We start from the raw sequence: 19,159 nt of genomic DNA on the forward strand, positions 1-19,159 counted from the left end.
CTAAATGCAGCATTCCGCTCTATTGGGACACAATCAGGGAATTGAGTGGAACGTTTCCATCGATAAACGGATGTGTGAAGAACTTTGAGAGGTTCAATTGAAGATTGAAATTCGAGATCCTCCTGCCTAAAAAAAATTATAAGATTTGGGACGCTCATTGTGTAATTACCCAAAAATCCAATCGCAAGAAGCTTTAAGAGCAAGAGGAGGAAGAACTTGACGTGTGAGAAGATCTCTTAGTACAGATCGATGCGACGGTGAGCACATTCTAAAAACCAGAAATTCTAAAACGTTTGTAAGATGTCACGTGCACCCACAAATCGGAGAGAGATGCAGCAACGAGACTGTCGAAGGTCTTGGGCGGAAGCTCACGGCCTTCCGATATTCCGAGTAGAAGCGCGCAGCACGAAAGCGTTTGACTCGCAATCTTACAGAATAAGGCTAGCGATTTCTGATAAGGTCAAGCAAACATGCTTATTGAAGACGATAGAGGCTTACCATAGAGCTCATTTCCTCTTCAGCCTTCTGGAGACCTTGTTGTCCATTTCCTTGGAAAGGAACTTTTGCTGGTTCGGGTGGGCAACTTGAACGCGAACAAATTTCACCAATCGTTGTTTCGAGTCTTAGCAACCAACCAATTGTTTGATCAAACTCTTGGGGAGTGAATCGGCACGTCAGAAGTGTCACGGTTGTGCATGGCACATCTTCTCGACGTCTTTCTTCTTGATGGACGGAAATTCTGGCGCGTTTCGAATCAGTTGGGGATCCATTTGAAACAAACTCCTCAACACGTTTGCGCTTCCGCGACGCGTCCTCGACGTCTGAAATTCAAAAGGGCTTCGATGAATCAAATCTCAACAGAACTCAACAATATCGAGATGAATTCCTTCTCAATCGATGACGATGCGTTCTGGTACTCGAATGGAGCAAACTGTCGCACTGACCGTCATTTTCATTACGAAAGGATCGGGACTGTTCCGCTTGATCTAAAGATCTTCTATAAACTCCTGGACAATCGAGAAGAATATCTTCCGCAGATGCGTCTGTATGAATTGGTGCACTTTCAAAAATTGAGGTTGACCAAAACGGACGCAGAATCCGTGAGATGAAAAGACAAAGGCCCTTCACTCGCGCTGAGGTAAACGAAACGCCATGAGAGGCATCTGAAAGGAGTAAAAAAAATCGTCTGACAGACTCAAATAGCTCCCCTGTTGCATATTCTACTTCAAAGAACCAACGGAGCTCTCTGACGACTTACTTTGAGGAGATGCCGTTGCGAATACGCAATTGATGAATCCTGATTCAGAATGAATTGTTTCATCTGTCATGATTGTAATCAAGATTTCAATTAAGAAATTCCATGGAAATTGTTTCTGTGATGCTGTTGCGTCTCGAGCTGTTGACTTCAATGGAGTGTACAATCGACCTCTGGAATTGAACGGGGTGCGACATGCGTCTGAGAAATCTCGTTTCGTTCGTGTTCGACTTGGAGGCCACGGAATCTTCCCGCATGTTCCGGTGAGGGTTTGCCAGGCAGCCGCCATCACTTGCTCTGATGTGAACAGTTGAGATGCGGTGAAGACGTTCAGAAGCGAGGTGTTGGTGGCCAACTTCGCTTGTTCTGATTGAGGGAGAAAGACAGAAAGCATCAAGCTCAGAAAGAGCCCCCCCTTCAGTGATGAACTTGTCCGCTGCGTTTTTATAAAGATCGGACATTCGCTGTTGCCTCAACAAAAAGATCCCCATATTCGTCAGGATAACGAAAACGCGACCAGGAAGCGTAAAAGTCGCGGCTAGAGCGTACAGAGATGCTGGAGGAACGTATTTGTGACATGCTGAGATTTTCCCGAGCCCCAGAGCCGCCTCACTATCTTGAGACGTTCGTGGTTCCGGGAGAGAATCCGACACCAAGGCGACGTCCCAAGGGGAAACGGACGTTCGATTGGGAGTTCGAGCGTAAAGAGACTGTCTCAGTGTCGGTTCCGCGGGTTGATCAGAACACTGTTGGCGAAGGCGATGACAAGCGCGAATTCTTCCAACAGTGTTGAATGGATCTGGAAGAGGCCCATGAAATTCAAGCATCTGATGATAGGTTGGTTCAAGTGGTTGTTCATAGATAGAAAGAATTTGTCTGCAAAGAAGGAAGGAACAATTGAAGCTGGTAATCGGTAAGCGCTGCTCCATGTTGTGAATTTTATGGAACTTACAGGTTTTCGTTCTTAACAAACTCGTCGAGAGATACTGTTTGCCACCACTCTCCAAGTGCTTTTGGGGAATAAATGGAAGAAGGCGCTGAAGTTGGAGTTTGTCGTTTGAATACTTCGCCTTCATCAGTAGTAACGCACATGAGAACTGAGGATGTCGAATTATGTAATTTTGTCTGATAGGAAGAAATGAATGTTCGAGAATTCAAGTACAAGTAAGTGGGGGATGCTTGTCCCTGTGATGATGGAGATACAGGGGGAGGTGGCTTCCAATTGAGAACATCAATTGCCTTAACATATTGATATCTCGTTCTAAAAAGAGTAAAATGATATTGGCAAGGCATCGATGCTCACATATCTGGGTTATTGGTATATTCGAGTCGTTTTGGCAATAAAGGCAGTTCAAGTCTTAATCTGAGAAACAAACGACTCCCACTACTCGATAATGCAACAGCAGAGACTGAATTTCCTTCATGACGTTTCAACGGAACAATTTGAACAACCTGAACAAACAGACATCCACGCGAATTAATCAAAATTTAGAAAGCACCGAGAGACGTATAGACTGATGAACATTAAAATAAGGCGGATTTGCTCACCTTGCAATTCTGGACATTCTGTAATTGGTCTTGCATTGATACAGCTGCTGGGCCTCTTGTTGAAGTAGCAACGACTTGGCGATAGATATTCATGGCTTGGGATATTAAACAGCCGTGCGATAGCGAAGCTAAGAAAAGTTGAAAATTCATAAGCCCAGAAACGGGTTATGGAATGGGATTGTTCACACATATTGAACACAACTCACTGAGGGGCTGCAAAGGGAACTCTGTAAAACCAGTTTCTTTAATTTCTGGCGGTGGAAGATAAAACACTTCAATATTTGACCCGTCGTCAACAGAGTAGAGTAGAGATCGGTGACTGTCGAAGGAAAGCGAAACGACTGCTCGCCTGCCCCCCGCCCAACGTCCGAGCACCTGAAGAGCGAAGAGTCGTTTCATCGTCTAAAGTCTCTAATTCCTACTTTGCTGATCGTTGATGGTCCAGCGACTTGCTGAGAAATCGTCCGCTGAGGAGGATGAGAAGAATTTCGTCCAGAAAACTTGAAGAGGAATGATGTCCAGGACTGGTTTGAAGGACTTGGTGGCAAGAAAACAAATTCGTAAATTCCTCCATTTGCATCGCCATAAAACAGACGACCAGATTGATCGTGTCCTACAATGGCGGGTGACAGGGAATTTGGGACTTGGACAAACGAAAGAGGATTGGGACGCTTCGATCATTCGGTCGCCATTTGGGGAAATTCTAAGAAACCAAAGCGACATTTGTGTGGTTGTCGCAATAAGAAGGACTTTCGCAATTTGGGTGATTGATGGGGATTCGGTTTCATTGATATCTTTATCAGAGTAATAGCAATCATTTAACAGGAATGGTTTTGGATCCACAGCACCGACTGCAGTGACAGTCTCACTAAAAGATAATTCAAGTTGACGATTCACTCCACCATCATTCCATCTCCACAGGTAGAGGCTTTTATCTCGTACGAACCAGAACGTCTCAAGCATGGGAACTGCGCCGCATAACAATTGATTCCCTTGATTTGTTGATTCTTGACGCTCCTTCAATAAAGAAGAGAGAGAATCAGGAATAGAATTCTCGGTCGGAGCGTCGGGCGCTGTGTCGGACGTCTTTGCCGAAATGAGCCGGAATGGGATGTCAGTCGATACGTAGCTTCCCACTGGAACTCCAGATAAGGATTCATCCACATCGAGATTCCTTTCATCTTGACGAAGACATTCCTCGATCAATCCACGATGTTGCAAGATGGAAGGCAATGGGGCAGATGGGTTCTTCTGATGACTTTGCCACTGAGTTGACTCGAAATCGCGAGATGAACCTAATAACATCTGTTCCGGCCATCCTTGCTTCTCAATCCGGCGGACAAGAGGGTCGGTTTGATGGGGGGAAACCCCACGAAGATGACTGAATGTCTGCCTGGCTGTCGATGAGGGGCATGCCATGAGAAATCCCTGGTGTGCGGATCGAGTAAAACGTTTGCTGCGATGTCAGTTTTGGGAGTTTCAAACCTTTCTGGGAAATTTCTCGTCCACATGCGCTGCTCTGTTGTTCCTCCGACGGAGTTTTGTTGCATCATTTCGTCCTGTTTGTTGACCTTCGCCTCAATGAGGCGTGGAGTCGGATTTTGGAAAGCTTCATCCGAAGGCGGAATAATTGACACGCGGCGCTGTTCCTGGTGTGACTCGTACGGATGACGATTGAGTTTCAGGATCGGAGGGACCGCAGTTGACGTCACGAAGCGGGGAGGAGCTCGAGAAGTCTGCGGTGGCGGGAACTGAAGGTGTGGCGCGATTGATGGCGAGAAGCGTATTTCGGGTTGAGCCTCCTCATAACATGGAGGAGGGGATTCCATTGACGCAAGAAATAGTCACTACACGCGCAGAAATGATGAAACTTAAAAATAAGAAATAACAGTATGTCTTGACAAAAATTAGAATCCGATGTACTCCAATTCGGATGAGGATACAACAGATGGGTCAGGGATTCCGTGGTGTTCCTGACCACGTTGGAAGATAATGAAACATTCGTCTCTGGGGGAAGGTCTTTCTGGTGTGCCTGGTACCTGTCACGTCCTTTCCAAGGTTAATCTTCATCATTAGATAACAATCGATCCCGGGTCTGTTCAAATTGTGTGTGATACGAATTACGCCTCATGATGCAGACGCAAGAGGCGATAGTTTCGTAGCGAAGAGGAGTCCCACTCATAATTTACCATGAGATGAACTCACGGGGGATGCTGCTGGAATGGTCGTAACAAGAGAAGAGTTTGGTCCTTCTCTCTATCATGATTTATCACCAGTGAATTCATTTCCGGATCAATTACCACCAGATACTAAAAGAACAGGGTGAAGCATGAAATCCTGACTCAAGAACAAGCAATCGATTCCTTCTTACACTCGTCATGTCTCACGATGTCCTGTGGTTGTCAAATGAACCACAACGAAGCTACGCAACGTGGGAATGGCGATGCCTTCAATGTCAGGTTGTACATTTATGATTCTGTCGTGCTTCTGTGGTCGCTGAACCAATCTAGATCACAGTACGGTGAAGCAATCTTCAGTTCTTGTTCTCGACCTGTAGGTAGCAGAATCTTCCCTATGTTGTTCACTCTGGAAGAACCCAGAGAAGAGACTCAATTGGTTTCATGTTGTGACATTCTGTAGGTTGTTCAAGCTACGTTGTGATGGTAGCTAAAAACTTCAAAAGCTTCCTCTTAACGCTTGCTGGACATTCTTCGTTAGCTCTTCCGCTTCAATTGATCAACTTGTTTGTGGATGCCGGAAACCTCCTTTTGAGAGGCTAATTTAGTCAAGAACCTTGAGTTTTGGTGACTTTTCTTTTTCTTTGAGCAAGAGATCGACGAGTTAGCCCTAGAGCCTTCAAAAATTGCTGATAGCTCTTTCGAACTTTCAGACAGGAATTGGAGGTAGTTTTCAACTAGCAATAATGGCACATCCGCAAGGCGTCACGTGTAGCCACACTGCCCCTCCCGCAAGGATACTTATCTGTTACGGATCATCCCCTCTGGTCAAGTCAGCATGTCCAATTAACGTGAATGATATTCATGCAATGCAGTACACGTGCCAGATACAATCATTTGGGAGCTGTGCCGAAACAACGATTTTTTGTAGAATGCCTACATCACAGTACACGGTATCCACCCGGCATGCAAAAGACCAAAAAAAAAAAATTGTTTCTGCAATCAAGCGCCAAAAGTAGTAAATTTTCTTTTTTCTTTGAATTACTTTGACAATTTTTCATGTGTGACATCTGCACTCCTCCCGAGCGACCGCCACGCTATTATCGAATTCTGGAATCCTCGGACGGCAAGCCAAGCACAGATTCTAAGACGCGGTATTTGTTTCAGGTGGATGTCCGATTCAACGCGCTCGGCCAGTATTTGATTCCTATGGTCGGTATTGGAAGCTTGCATTGCCGCCAAAAGGCCGTGATGTCCTTCTCCCGTCATCGATGGCGGGACAGTATCGCGTAAGTCAATTAGCGACAAAAATAATGATCTCTTGTTGTCAGCTGTTTTTTCCAAGCCACTCCGAAGTGGGAGCGTCTCTCAGTTGGGACTACCGCATGCTGGTAGGTTTAGCGCGAGTCACTGTTCTCATGAAGATTTCTGCAGGGACCAAAAGAAAGGGCGCTGTGAGTCCGCAACCCTGGCGCGCTCTGAATAATCTCTTTTAGAAGACCAACATCCGGATCCAGCATCAGTCGAGTGATTGGCCACCAAGAACCCCCATATTTGGTGGACTTCGGCCAAGCTCCATCAAGTCTGAGCCAAGCTCCATTAAGTCTGAGCCAAGCTCCATTAAGTCTGGAGAAAGAAGATCAAAATGAAGAGAAACCATACGGAACATTGGAACCCGCACAAGAAGGTCTTGGATGGAAAGTTTTTCACTGCATGGGGGCTGGTAAGATCATTGAAAATGGAATTATGTCGTTGAAAATTGGCAGCATCTTATACCCTCGTGTGCGTTGGTGATACTCTCGTGGAGGTGCATCCGGCACAAGTTGTTCAAATCAGTGAAACAACACAGGAAGCATGGTTTCTCGAAACAGGCCCATTCAGAAGCTAAAAATCTTGGAGAAAAGAATGCAAAGTTCTCACATTGTTGGCTTGCATATTCGGACACAGCCCCTCAAACACATTTGTTAATTGGGTCATTCGCAGTTCACATCGACGGAGCAGGTACGATCTTCGTTTTTTAAGTAGTTCTCATTTTGTTTGGCAGCAACTCTTACAATTACGAGGGGAAGAGAGTGAATAAGAAACCATCAAAAAAACCATTAATAAATCATTAAATAAACCATTAGATAAACCATTAAATAACAAGTAGTCATTTAGGCAGCACAATACATGGAAAGTAAAGTGGCTATTTCCACGACTCCATAGACACAGCGTTGCAACACAACTGGATTACCGAATGGATGCGTGAAACGGGAACGAAAAAAAAGAGAATTTTCCTCACGTCGACCCTCATGATTTGGAGAAACCAAGCTGCAAAAAACAAGACTGAACCTTTGGAGAAAACGTTGATGTCAAAATTGCCAGAAAATTGAGTTTAAGGATGACTGCGCGATTCGTGTTGACGACGGCGTTTCTTGCAGTACATTTTGCGCTTCGGACATGGGAACGTCGCATTGCTAATAAGGGAGAAGGCTAGCGTAATTGTAGTGGGAAGCCAGTTGACAACAGGAAAGAGATTAAGACCGGAACTAAAGATGTCAACGTCCACCTCATCGATTTCGATGTTTCCAAACGCGCCCTCACCCCATCTCAAATCTTTGAAGTTCCTGTGTTCGATAAGTGAATCGCTTTTGTTGAGATCATAATGAAGAACCAATTCCAAAGAATCTCCAGAGGATGTACGGCGTGAGCTGAAAACAGCGTCTAACGGCGTCGATCGCTGGGAATGGAAACGAGGGGATGGCAGAAAATCATTCAAAGGGAATTGATCGGCAACTGATGCGCAAGTTGATGCTGAGAAAGTTCGAGGACAGCAGTCGTTGGCAGAGAGGTGGTTCACCACTTTGTCTTCTGGTATTGCAAGTAAGTCTGAGAGGCTCGATTTGCAAGTATAATCCAAGCTACTATGACGGTCCATTTGAAAAGGCACAGAGATTCGGGTGAGAAGTGTGAGACGTAGGGCGTGGTGAAGTGTTCCTTTAAAAAAGTAACTACTCAACAATGAAGCACATGTGGGCATTCCATGGTGCCTGATATCTTTTGAAAAATAGTCCTAAGTTATTCGGTGAACCAATCGGCTAGACGCTTGTGCTCCTTGAACGCTTGATAGCGGCTTGTCTGAATAAGAAGAAGTCTACGAAATACAAGAGTCTAAGAGTCACCTGTTTGAACGTCTCAGAATAAAAGTCATAAGCCTCCTTGTATGATTTTGTCTCAATACACCGACTTATGACCGCAAAGTTCTGCCCGTAGGTACAGAGCGCTACCTCGAACAGAGCAACCCTCCCTTGGGGCCCATTCCACGACAGATGACATTTGAACTATTGGAGATCTTAAAAAGGAAAGCAACGAAGGCAGCTTCATCTGTGATTGCCTCGTTTTGCCGTTTTTGGATGCAGCAATCCGATCGTTCGCGATCCATCCATTCAACCATTGACTCGTGCTCCCAGGAAGCTCATCGGGCGCCGGAAGTGGACCCGATTCAAGCTGATCTGGTTTCGCTTTAGGCCTTCCCCTTTTCACACGTTGATTTTCACATTTCACTTCAGATTTCACTTCAATTTTTTCGTTTTTCTTGTCTTTGTGACTTTCCTCATCATCTGCTTCCATTCGGACGTCTTCAACTTCTTTTGTTGCATTCTGATGGGAGCGGCTCTCAACTGACGTGAGAGTTTCCTCAGAGCGCAGAACTGACCGTTTCCGCAGTTCTTCAGCAGCTACAGCCAATTTTCGTCTCTGAGTTTCCGCTCTGTTTTTTAATCCTTCAACACGAGATCGCCACTGGTCCACCGAATACCGCTCTGAATATTTCGGAAGCTTCTTTCTTGTTGAGGTTGAAGTAATCCATGTATAGAACAGTTCATCGAATCCACCAGGAACAGAGGGAAAAAATAATCTTTCAACAGAATCAAAGAAAGCATCAATCGCACTCTGACGACAAAGTTGAAGTTCCAGGAGCGACATAGAAACCACAAGAGTTGATGCTGTTAGAGGAGTCCCAGACTCGAGTGATTGAATTCGATGTGCCACTGTTGATGGGGAAGGACGTGGTTGACGAGAGGGTCTTGAATTTTTCGCAGAGCTGTCACTGTGAACAATTGCTGTTCGACGTCTCTTACGAGATACAAGATTTGGAGAACAAGTTGGGGTTTGCCGTTTAGTACGAGCCGGGAAGTGTCTGCGATGACCACCGCTACTACTGCTGCTTGATGACGAAGAGCTTGACGAGTCATCACTTCGATCAGCTTTCCTACTTCTTTTACCAGCTTCTATTTTCGCACGACGAGTGGTCGTCTCACGAGCACCACTGCTTTCTTTTTTTCGTACAATCTCATTCTGTCGTCGGGTTTTTTGTCCACTTCGAAACCTTTTCTTTCCTGGTTGTTTTTGAGTCTCTTCTACAGATTCTGCTTCCATTTTTTCCAACTGCTTCTGAGAACCATTTGATTTAGCAACTACTTCACTATTGTGGTCCTCGTCTCGAGACAGATTGCCAGGTCGCGTTTCAGAAGCTATTTCACTTGGGCCACTCCCTGAAGTTTGATCTAACAAACAAAAAAAATACAACTGAAATTGAAGACCAACCAATTTCTCAGGCCTTACCTATCACATCGTCCATGTTGTTAAAGATCTCTGATTCTTCTTAATAATCAGGTTCACCTCGCAGGACCATCCACCACACCCAAGGGCAAATGCGTCGCCGAACCTGCTTTGTATGATTCGATGCACAGGTTCAAGAATGGTCACGTTTTCTTCTTCGACTCCGCACAATTTTCAAAATCACAAACGTATCGATACAAAGAAGTCTCTTTCTTGATGTAGAAGAATTTTCACGTGGTCTTGAGGCCAAAAATGTGATCAGAGTGTCATTTCACCTGCATTTGAGCAACCTTCCCAGGAAATCCTGATATGCCTAATGTTTCAACTGCTGGACCTGACGGAGCAAATAGCTCTCTCCCACTGACAGGTTTGATCGCGGTCGGTCAGAACGGGTTTGATCTTTGTAAAGAATTTCTATCGTAGCAACTGGTTCGCTTCTTCTTGAGTCCGGCTGGACTTCTTGGGGTCTTTCAACGCTTCCTTCTCACTTTGAAGACGTCCCTTTGTATTCAAGGAAATTGTTTTCATTCCTGTCTCAAATTCATGGCCTTTTCCAAATTCCGACTGTTGTAGCATCCCCCCTTCGTTTTCTGTCCTTTTCAAATGGTCAATAATTGCACCACAGTGGACGAGCTGGCACAACAGGTTCGGATCTCTCTCAACTTCTTCTCTTCTTAGCCTTCTCCTCAGACTGAATTCATTCGCCATGAAGCAAATCTTCAAGTCCTTCGTAAAGCTGATCCCAATATCCTCGATGTTATTCAGCGTGCGACTTTCGTTTCCGCTTACGTTCTCAATGAATCTGAACAACTTTGGTCGCGTGCTGATATTGAAGGAGCTCTTTATATCGTATTACGAAATACAGAGCCCAAGTGAGAATTTGTCCTAAACAGAAAGGCTGATTTGATTTCATCTCTCAGGTATCGCCTGATAATTTTAAACCAGAGGAATCCCAAAAATCTTGTTGAAGCAATCACTTCAGCGTGGGAGATTAGTGCTGAAGAGAACTATATATTCTTTAGGGTTCCGGTTGACCCGATGGCGAAGGAGTCCTGTTCAGATCCAGTCGTAAGAAAACTTCTGTTATCAAGGATTTTGACAGTTTCGATTTTTTTCAGGGACGTCGCGTAGCTGGATTGTGGTTCTCAGATGACGATGAAAGACAAAACGCTCAGCGAACAATAGAGAAATTGCTCGACGAATTCAATTCAGACATTCCAAGGAAAAAACCTGAAGAAGCATCCGAGAGAATTGAAGTGAACCTCCCTAGTCGAGATCAGAAGGCAGCAGGCTCCTCAACCCTCGTTGATGTTCAAATTGAGCGACCACTCGTGAGTTCTTCTAATTATTGACTTCTCCATTCTGTCTTCATTCCATTCCATTCAGACGCTCTCCCCAGGTTCAACAATTCTGAGTTTACTTGGTGTTCCACGCAAACAAAATCGAAATCAAATGAATATTCAAGATGGAGAACAAACAGAAAGCAATCCAATGGGTGGGGATCTGATTGGTCTTCTCTCATCCAATCAGCCAAGGAATCCCAGTTCTTCATCCGAAGAGAGCGATCAGAAATCATTGGCCACTTCAGATGAACTCGTTGGCGTTCAAAAAACTATCGAGGCCCCACCAAGCAAAGGAGACTCGCTTCGCATACAGATGACTGTTGACAAACTCTTATATGGAAAGGCGAGCGATACCGTTCTCATTCCCAACGTTACGCCTGGTGTCTTATTCAAGAAGCCTTCTCCTCAACCAAAGCAAGTTCAAAGTGTCCAACCCTCTAAAAATGGATTGCGTAGTGATGAGTTCGTTGCAAAAATCAGAAATCAAGTTTTGGATGCTGACAGCCCCTCAGAGCGTCCGACCTTGAATGGGAGTTCTAGTCCCAACGAAGGCCTTGCCAAACAACGTCGAACACCTTCACCATTGGGGCAAGAAGGTTTGATCGAAGGAGTGTATGAGCGAATTTCAAAAGAAGGGATCGATCGGCTGAATCCAGGAAGAAAATCGGCATCTGGCTACAGGGACCTTGCTCCAGAGATGAAACGACAGACAGAGAAGGTTGTTCGTTCAAATCGGGATTTAAGAACTGAGAGCTCGAATAGAAAAAGCCCCGCTCAGCAGAAAGTTGTTCCTGAAAGTGAATATGAGAAACTCGGAAGACCTCCGGGAATTCGGAGGAATTCTGACATGAAATCTTCGGCTGAGCGTGAAAATGACCGAATTGAACGAGAGCGCGTATTGGAGATTAACAGACGACCAGATCCATTCGCAAAAACCTTCCTTGATAACGAACCCTCTCGAAAACGACCGAGAGCTGCAAGACATCCTGATTACTTGATTGAGCGGTACAAGCAACGGATGTCGGCATCACAACAATTCAAATCAGAATTAGATGACGGACGTCTTCCGCATGAAACAACGGGTTCGGTCACCAGCCACAAACAATCGACGAGAGAAGAGCAACAACCCCAACCTCAGAGACGTGAGTGGATTTTTGTCTGAAGTGTTTTTTAGATGTCAGTTCAGGTCCTCTCGAAACCTCATCAACAGGCGACTACGCGGAGCAGCTCATCGACCAAGACGAGGTGAGAGACCGAGACGAACTGGGGCGTCCTGCATCATCCTTATCTTTAGATACTTCAACACCTCCGTCGATTTCCTGATTCTCGACTCACCACAAAACCATCAAGCCAAAGACTTCGAACAGTTAATGAAAGACGTTTCGAAGGAGAGCCTCCAATGGTTCCTCAACGAAGGACTTCAAATGGTCAGCGAGATCGCGCTGAGGCTCAGATGTCACGTACACGGCGTCTCATGGATGATCGCGACCCCCGATGGGTTGAATATGAGCTCATTGACAGACGGGGTGAACATCAACGAATCCGAATGCGTCCGACGGAAGACTGGATTGATTCTTATCCGTCCAGTCGTCTGTTGCCAAGAGGTCTGACACCATCCGAAGATTATAGGAGAGGCTTCTTGGAGGGAATGCAGGAGCGCTTTGGTGCTTCATCAATCTGTGAGGATCTCATGGACGACGGAAGGTGTCTGTATGTCGGAAATCGTTTAATCAATCAGAGGCTGTCCAGGAACAATTCATACCAGTTCCATCCGGACGCTCGCTGGTTTGACGATTTGGATTTCCGTCATCGAATGCAGTACATGGAACGTTTGTATGAAAATGAGCCGCTCATGGAGGCCGATGGATTTGAACGGGAGTTGGATCGTGCGAGAGCGGTCAGGTATTCGCCATTGGGACATGCGAGAAGAAGATTTGGACACGCAAGAGACCCTTTGATGGATATCAGAGAATCTGGAGAACTTCCTCAACAGCGCGAAGATCCAGGGTATTGCAGACGCCCTCAATCTGTGAGTAACAGTGGAACATCATCTCTTCAGGAGTATTGTGATTCCTCTTCACTCCAGCAAGACGTCGTGCGAAGGGCCAATATGACGAGCAGTGGATCTGTTCGAATGAGACCAGGAGATACTCGAACGACTTATGTGGACAAACAAATCAATCCACGGTTGATGAGTGAAGGATTTAAGGAAGAGAACCGAATGTATGATTATTTTGGATGTCCCGTGTCTCGTGAAGCAATGTAGCTGTTTCTGTCATAAAAGACGTTCTCTTTTTGATGGTTTAAATTTCACACGACGCTCCCGAGTTTTTTAAATTCCATTTCCCTTCTATATTGAATTTGAGTTTATTCTAGAAATGAACGATCAATTGTGGACTGTAAAAATCTCTTAATTCATTCATGTCCGTCCCACAAGTCTTTCAAACAGAGAGTGCAATTTCTCTTCTGTTTGGTCTTCAAGTTCCCATTTTGGATGTGAAGTCCCAAAAATGAGAAGCTCTTGAGGAAGGTCGAAAGACTCATCAAGAAGACTCCAATTTGGAGAATGCTGAGACGAACGACACGATTTGAAAATATCGATTTGGTGTGTTACCTCTCCGAGCCGATGCCAATTGAAATCTTTGACTTCGAACTGATCGTTTGTATGATTGTCGGTGGATGAGTTCAGTGAAGCTTTTAATCGACCGAATTTCATCGTACTAGATCTGAAGAACAACATGCAGCACTTGATGAGACCCTTCATGAAAGACTACCTTTCAATCACTGGGGATGAGAGTGAGGAGCAGAGAACGACTGTCGATACTGAGTCATGAATGCGTATCTGGGGGAAGACAAGGAATGTGGGAATGAAACGCGTTTTTCACCTGGAGTGATTTAAGAAAAAGGAGGCTGTCACGAATGTGATGCATGATGACTGAAGATTGAATGTTTGTTGCCCTACAGAACAGATAAGAGGTCGAAGAATGGATTAATGATATTCACATACACAACAATACAACGCGCAACGCGATTGATCCTCAACGCCCCGCTCAAATCATCCAAGATGATCAAACAATCCTCCTGAAAACGATTTCTATAGAAGTCGTGGCAACGATTTCAATATTAATAGATGCGTCTGTACCAAGTCTTCCAATGTAACGTCGCTTCCATTCAAATCTCCCGAACCAAAAATGATTCTAGAAACAGCCGTAGCATTTTCAGTAATTGGGATAAGTCGCACCTTTGTTTTCTGTTTTTGGCTGCAATGAACGCCATGATGCTCAATCGAGACGGAATTTTCTTCCGAGCTTCGGTGATCGTCGTCAGCTGGACGGGGTGGAGGCTGTGAGGTTGAAACGGAAAACTTGAATTTGGAGCGTGGCTTTGAAGATTTCTGATGGTCTTGCAATCGTGATTGGAGTAACTGGATCAGCTACAATACGTGGCGATCAGAGGCGAGGAATCGGTCCCAGCCGTTCACCTTTGTTGCTCTCTCAGTTGTCCATTTCGTTGTGTTACTGTTTTGAAGCTGCTTACGAAGGAGAAGAATCTCATTTTGCTCTACCACTTCCCCGTTCTCGTATTCTGGAGAGCGACGAACAGTACGATAGGACACGGTTCATAATCACTTACTCGCAAAAAGAGTTGCGATTTTGCTATCCAAGAGCTCTCCATCGTCGCTCATCTGTGCCTGATGGTATCAGTTTATTGTGTCTTGTTACAGGCCAAAAGAGCGACCAAGGAACGAAACAAACAACACACTAAAGGCACTGGCAGTGGAGAAGAGAGCATAGTCAGAAAAATACATCTGGACGGCACTTAAAGAGGGAAAGAGGCGAATGGCGTAGGTGGCAAGCATTGCTAATGAAATATGCCCAGCGAGAAACTTAGAGGAAAAAAGAACGCTGGTTGAGATTAGAATGAAGAATAGAAGACGCTTGGATATGAATTGATTTGCTAACAAGAAGAAAGAAAGAGCAGTTTCAATGTTGAAAAATGATTTTATTGTCATAGGAGAAGATTGTTGGTTGATAAGTTGAAGAAGAATTTCCAAAAGACAAAAACAAAAGACGGAAATTGAGTCAATTCCGAAAAAGAAGTAGGAATCCGATCCCTGATTCATATAAAGACGTCCCAAAAGCGCTGAGAGGATAACAGAAACCCAACCAACAACTAGAATTAGAGGAATGCGAATAGAGTCTACAAATCGAATTGTCTTTGGTGTCGCTTCTATAGTGGAAGGAGGTGGGAGTCCTAGATAATCCATGAGCCATTGAGGATCGATCCGCTGCTCACTTCCGAGTGTTTCACCATTCCATCCTGGAAATGGTGCTTCGTCGCGACTAGTGAACAAGTCTTCAGTAGAAGTGGGATTTCGTTGAGGCGTGGGGGTTCCACCAACTTGAAGGCGTCCGATTCTCTCCTCTCCTTGACTGAGGAGCTTAGCACGTCGTCTAGCCGCCTGTTGACGAAGTTCTGACTCCTCCATTATATTGGTCCAGGAACTGCTACTGTTCATATTTAGGCGCACTGTCTACTATACTGGAAGGGAAGCAGCTCGCCCCGACTGAAAAATATAACGACAAATGAAATACAAAAGAATTAAGATGTTGAGTGTTTCTGTTCCAATATGAACGCCTCTCCCTAGTAATGCCTCATGAAACCAGGCAAAGATTAGCCTGAAGAGTCAATTTGTCTGATGGTGAGCGAATCGACCCACCAGTAAGTAAGGGAAGTGAGCTTTGCGAGGAACATAAAAATAACAAATCGGAGAAGTGGATGGCTGATGCGGTTGCGTCTTGACCACATCATATGCAGCTGAGGCAGGAGCTGAAGACCTCCCACCATGTCTACAAAATGGAAAGTCTGAGTCAGGCTTGTTAACATTTGCTTACTGATAACGCATTCCCAAAGACCAACATAAAAGGAGTCATCTTCTTTCTGGCGCCGAAATCTCTGCAGCATCAATCCTCCTACCAAAGCAATCAAATAAAGCGTCGCCCAATGAGCTTGAATGCCGAAACGAGATGATCTATGCACAGGTTTGAACAATCTGCCAAAATCGTCGCCTGCACGAGGAGAGGATTTTCGTAATACGGCCAAAAACGCTACACAGCTCATAAAGCAGGTAGCGCAACGGCATATGAGCTGAGAGATAGGCAGTTGTGCTTGTGTGAAAGAGAGATAGAGGACACTGTTGAGTTCAGTGAAAACAAAAGCTCCAAGCATCTGGAGAGACACGTGAACAAATGACTTCTCTTGTCGTAACTTTCGTAGAAGCGAAGCATAAGAGATGAAATAAAATCCGAAAATGACAAAATTGAGGCTTTCGTGAAAAACGTCAAAATCAGCGAAGGGAGCTTTGGCGGCACCATCGAGGTGGTCCTCCCCATTCATTGATCCAGATATTGACAGAGTGTGATGGAAGGGTCTTCCCTATAAGGGACCTGATTTCTGTGCATCGACTCCGAAATGACATCGCGTGTGTTATGATGCATTCGTTGCTGCTAGTAATCGTCACTTCTGCTACTATTGCGAGGAACTGTTAGTTGTGCGCTCTAATCTCTCGGGATCGCCAAGCTTGTTTGTTTCCTGTGTGTTCGCATCCTCATGATTCGCAGCGACTCTACTCATGACCGTATTTGAATCCGGGTCTACGAGTTCAAAATTAACATCAGAGTGAGAGCCAGCATGTGGATGCAGTCCCGTCTATGGATGCAGTCCCGTCTATGGATGCAGTCCCGTCTATGGATGCAGTCCCGTCTATGGATTGAAGTATTAATCGCACGCTCTAGTTCCTAATGAGAGATCGACGGTTCAGTATAACTAATCTGGAGGAAAGGAATGGAGGATCAATTCAGAAATCAGAGATTCTTCTAATCATTTGCTGCTGGTTCTCCACTGTGTTTGTATTCTAAGGGTCGAAGATAAAAAGCCGAACTGACCACGTCGCTACCCGCACAACAATCACTTCCAAGTCTTTCGAATTAATGATTGTTAACGGTGTATCGGAACAGGTTCGACATGCAGGCCCTAGGATGGTTTCCCCTTGTTTCGCTGGCGTCGTTCTTTTCTGTCTTCTGACAATTTCCAATGCAGATGTGACTCCTGTTACAGAAAAATGTCGGAAACCCTTCTGTAAGGAATGTTACGACAACCCGGAGTGCCAGTGGTGTTCGTTCCCCACAGACTGGGCTGGTAAGACCTGCCACTGAAATTTCGATTTTGACTTCATCTTGTTTAGCAAGCCTTGGGCAAGGGTTTTGCTCAGACAAGTCAACAAGCTGTAATAATGCCGGGCCTCTTTCCGTGGTGATTCCTGTGAAGGCCTCTCAATGCATTGCTGCGGACACTTGTGCTGAGTGCGCTGACCGTCTTGGAGGGTGGTGCCAATTTTCGAAGACGGACGTTCTTGCTGTTGGAGGTCAATGTTTCGGTGAGAGATAGATTCCCTGTCTCATTTGGCATTCATTCGTATTTCAGCGAGCACCCGAAAGTCATTTTGTGAAGATCGCAAAGGTGTTTGGTTTGTCGATAAAAAAAAGTGCCCGTCATCGGCGATCTATCCCAGCGCAGGATTCGCCTTGCTGATGCTTGCGATACTCTTTTTCTTAATTTGATCAATCTGAACCTTGTGAACACCATTGCATCAGAGAGCCGAGCCATTTTTTATCCAATCCAGCGCAGGGCGGGTAGAGCTATGAGTTTCAGCGCAAACAAAGTTCAAGTTCATCTTCCGCAAGGAATCAGGTAGCCGTTCCCTTCATGGAAAATGGGTTCAGTTGTTGAGACGTGAGCTCGCTCCAAGAGGTCTGAGTACCTCCCATCTATTATATTCTGCAACCTCAACAAAGCATACGATCCTTTCGCCTTTTTCTAAAGAGTCATGTGTAGAGATTGCGCCGAAATCTTGAATTTGTTTGAGGACAATTCGTTGTCCAACAATTCTTTGTGCTGTTATTCCTCGAACCTCGAAAACTCAACACAGTTGATGGAGGTCACTTTGCGTCAAGTGGTTGCGCTGAAATGTTGCGCATTGTGTCTTGCAATCACCGAGGGCATAGAAGAAAGAAGAAACAACATGAAATCCAATGGTTTGTGTGGCAATGGCACAATCCAATGTCTTTACTGGTTCTGGCCATGACAATCTACCCAAAGTGTCAGAATCAGATCCTCGAACAAAGTCTAGTACAAATTGGTTGCGCTTGGCGACACTGATGAAAACGAAGGTCTGGATTTTTCCCCAATTCCATTTTTCATGAACGGACAATACCCTACCGTCTAGCTGATAAGTCATAAAAACTCAAGTGGAATATCGCCGGCAGATGCCATGCGATTCCCGAGCTTATTATGGATCAGCAAATAACTATGCAAGCATAGGTTGGTTCTTATCTAATAAGTGACATCCAAAAGGATGTATTTTCGTGCAATATCCAAAAAAAAGCGAACGGATAAGAAAGTTCGATTCTATTGTCGCGATTCCAAGATCAAAACACTCTTTTCAATTTCGCATGGATCATTGAAAGGGTTTCAGGCCGCAAGAGATTGTGATCATCGTCAACAACTACCAACCGAGTGATGTCTCTCTGTTTCGGCACTGCAAATAAGAACCTGATATAAGAAACGAAGAAAAACTTCAGGTACCTTCTCCAAAAAGAGTTGAATGTCTGATAGTAAGACGACATCGTCACGTTCCCCATGGATAAGAGCTGCAGGGCATGAATATCGTGGATAAGGGGGAATGATCTGCACATCTCCCAAAACGAATATGGAATTGCAATTGGCTCATTGGTGTAGGGGAGAGGGAAAAGGAAGAAATCCAGCAGTTTTCCACATATTCATTCCTTCTGGATCTTGTAGAGAGACCTACACAGAAATTTTAGAAGTTTAATTCGCGCGGCTCACCAGACGCTCCAACGTTTCAGCGATATTGACGCCAGGACAGAGAAGAATAATTGAATCCACACGATCAGGATGCTGGGAGGCATAAGATGCTTGAAGAAAAATGGAGATCACAATGTTTTGTAAATTTACCAACAGCCTGTCCGCCAAATGAGGATCCAATCAGTCGAAGTTTTCGATTAGTGTGCTTGCTGTACAATTCATCAATGGCTGAAAATAAACGTCTATGGGGCGCGTTATGCATCTATGAATACCTGCAAAAGCACTCTGGAAAGTCAATTTGGACATGTCATCTCCACCATTTAGGTTCAAGAGATGAAGTTCTAGATTGAAAA

The 19,159-nt window shown here is 45.0% G+C and overlaps 2 non-coding genes across 2 annotated transcripts; one reads left to right on the plus strand and one right to left on the minus strand.

Moving 5' to 3' along the window:
• Positions 1-5,648: 5,648 nt before the first annotated feature.
• Positions 5,649-5,779, minus strand: LOC129618385 (U4 spliceosomal RNA). Its single transcript, XR_008697788.1, has one exon. It is a non-coding gene; the product is annotated as a U4 spliceosomal RNA (small nuclear RNA).
• Positions 5,780-17,754: 11,975 nt separating this feature from the next.
• Positions 17,755-17,863, plus strand: LOC129618386 (U5 spliceosomal RNA). Its single transcript, XR_008697789.1, has one exon. It is a non-coding gene; the product is annotated as a U5 spliceosomal RNA (small nuclear RNA).
• The last annotated feature ends 1,296 nt before the right edge of the window (positions 17,864-19,159 follow it).

This window comes from Condylostylus longicornis, unplaced genomic scaffold (genome assembly GCF_029603195.1).
Source record: "Condylostylus longicornis isolate FDR11 unplaced genomic scaffold, ASM2960319v2 ptg000856l, whole genome shotgun sequence".
Lineage (NCBI taxonomy): Eukaryota > Metazoa > Arthropoda > Insecta > Diptera > Dolichopodidae > Condylostylus > Condylostylus longicornis.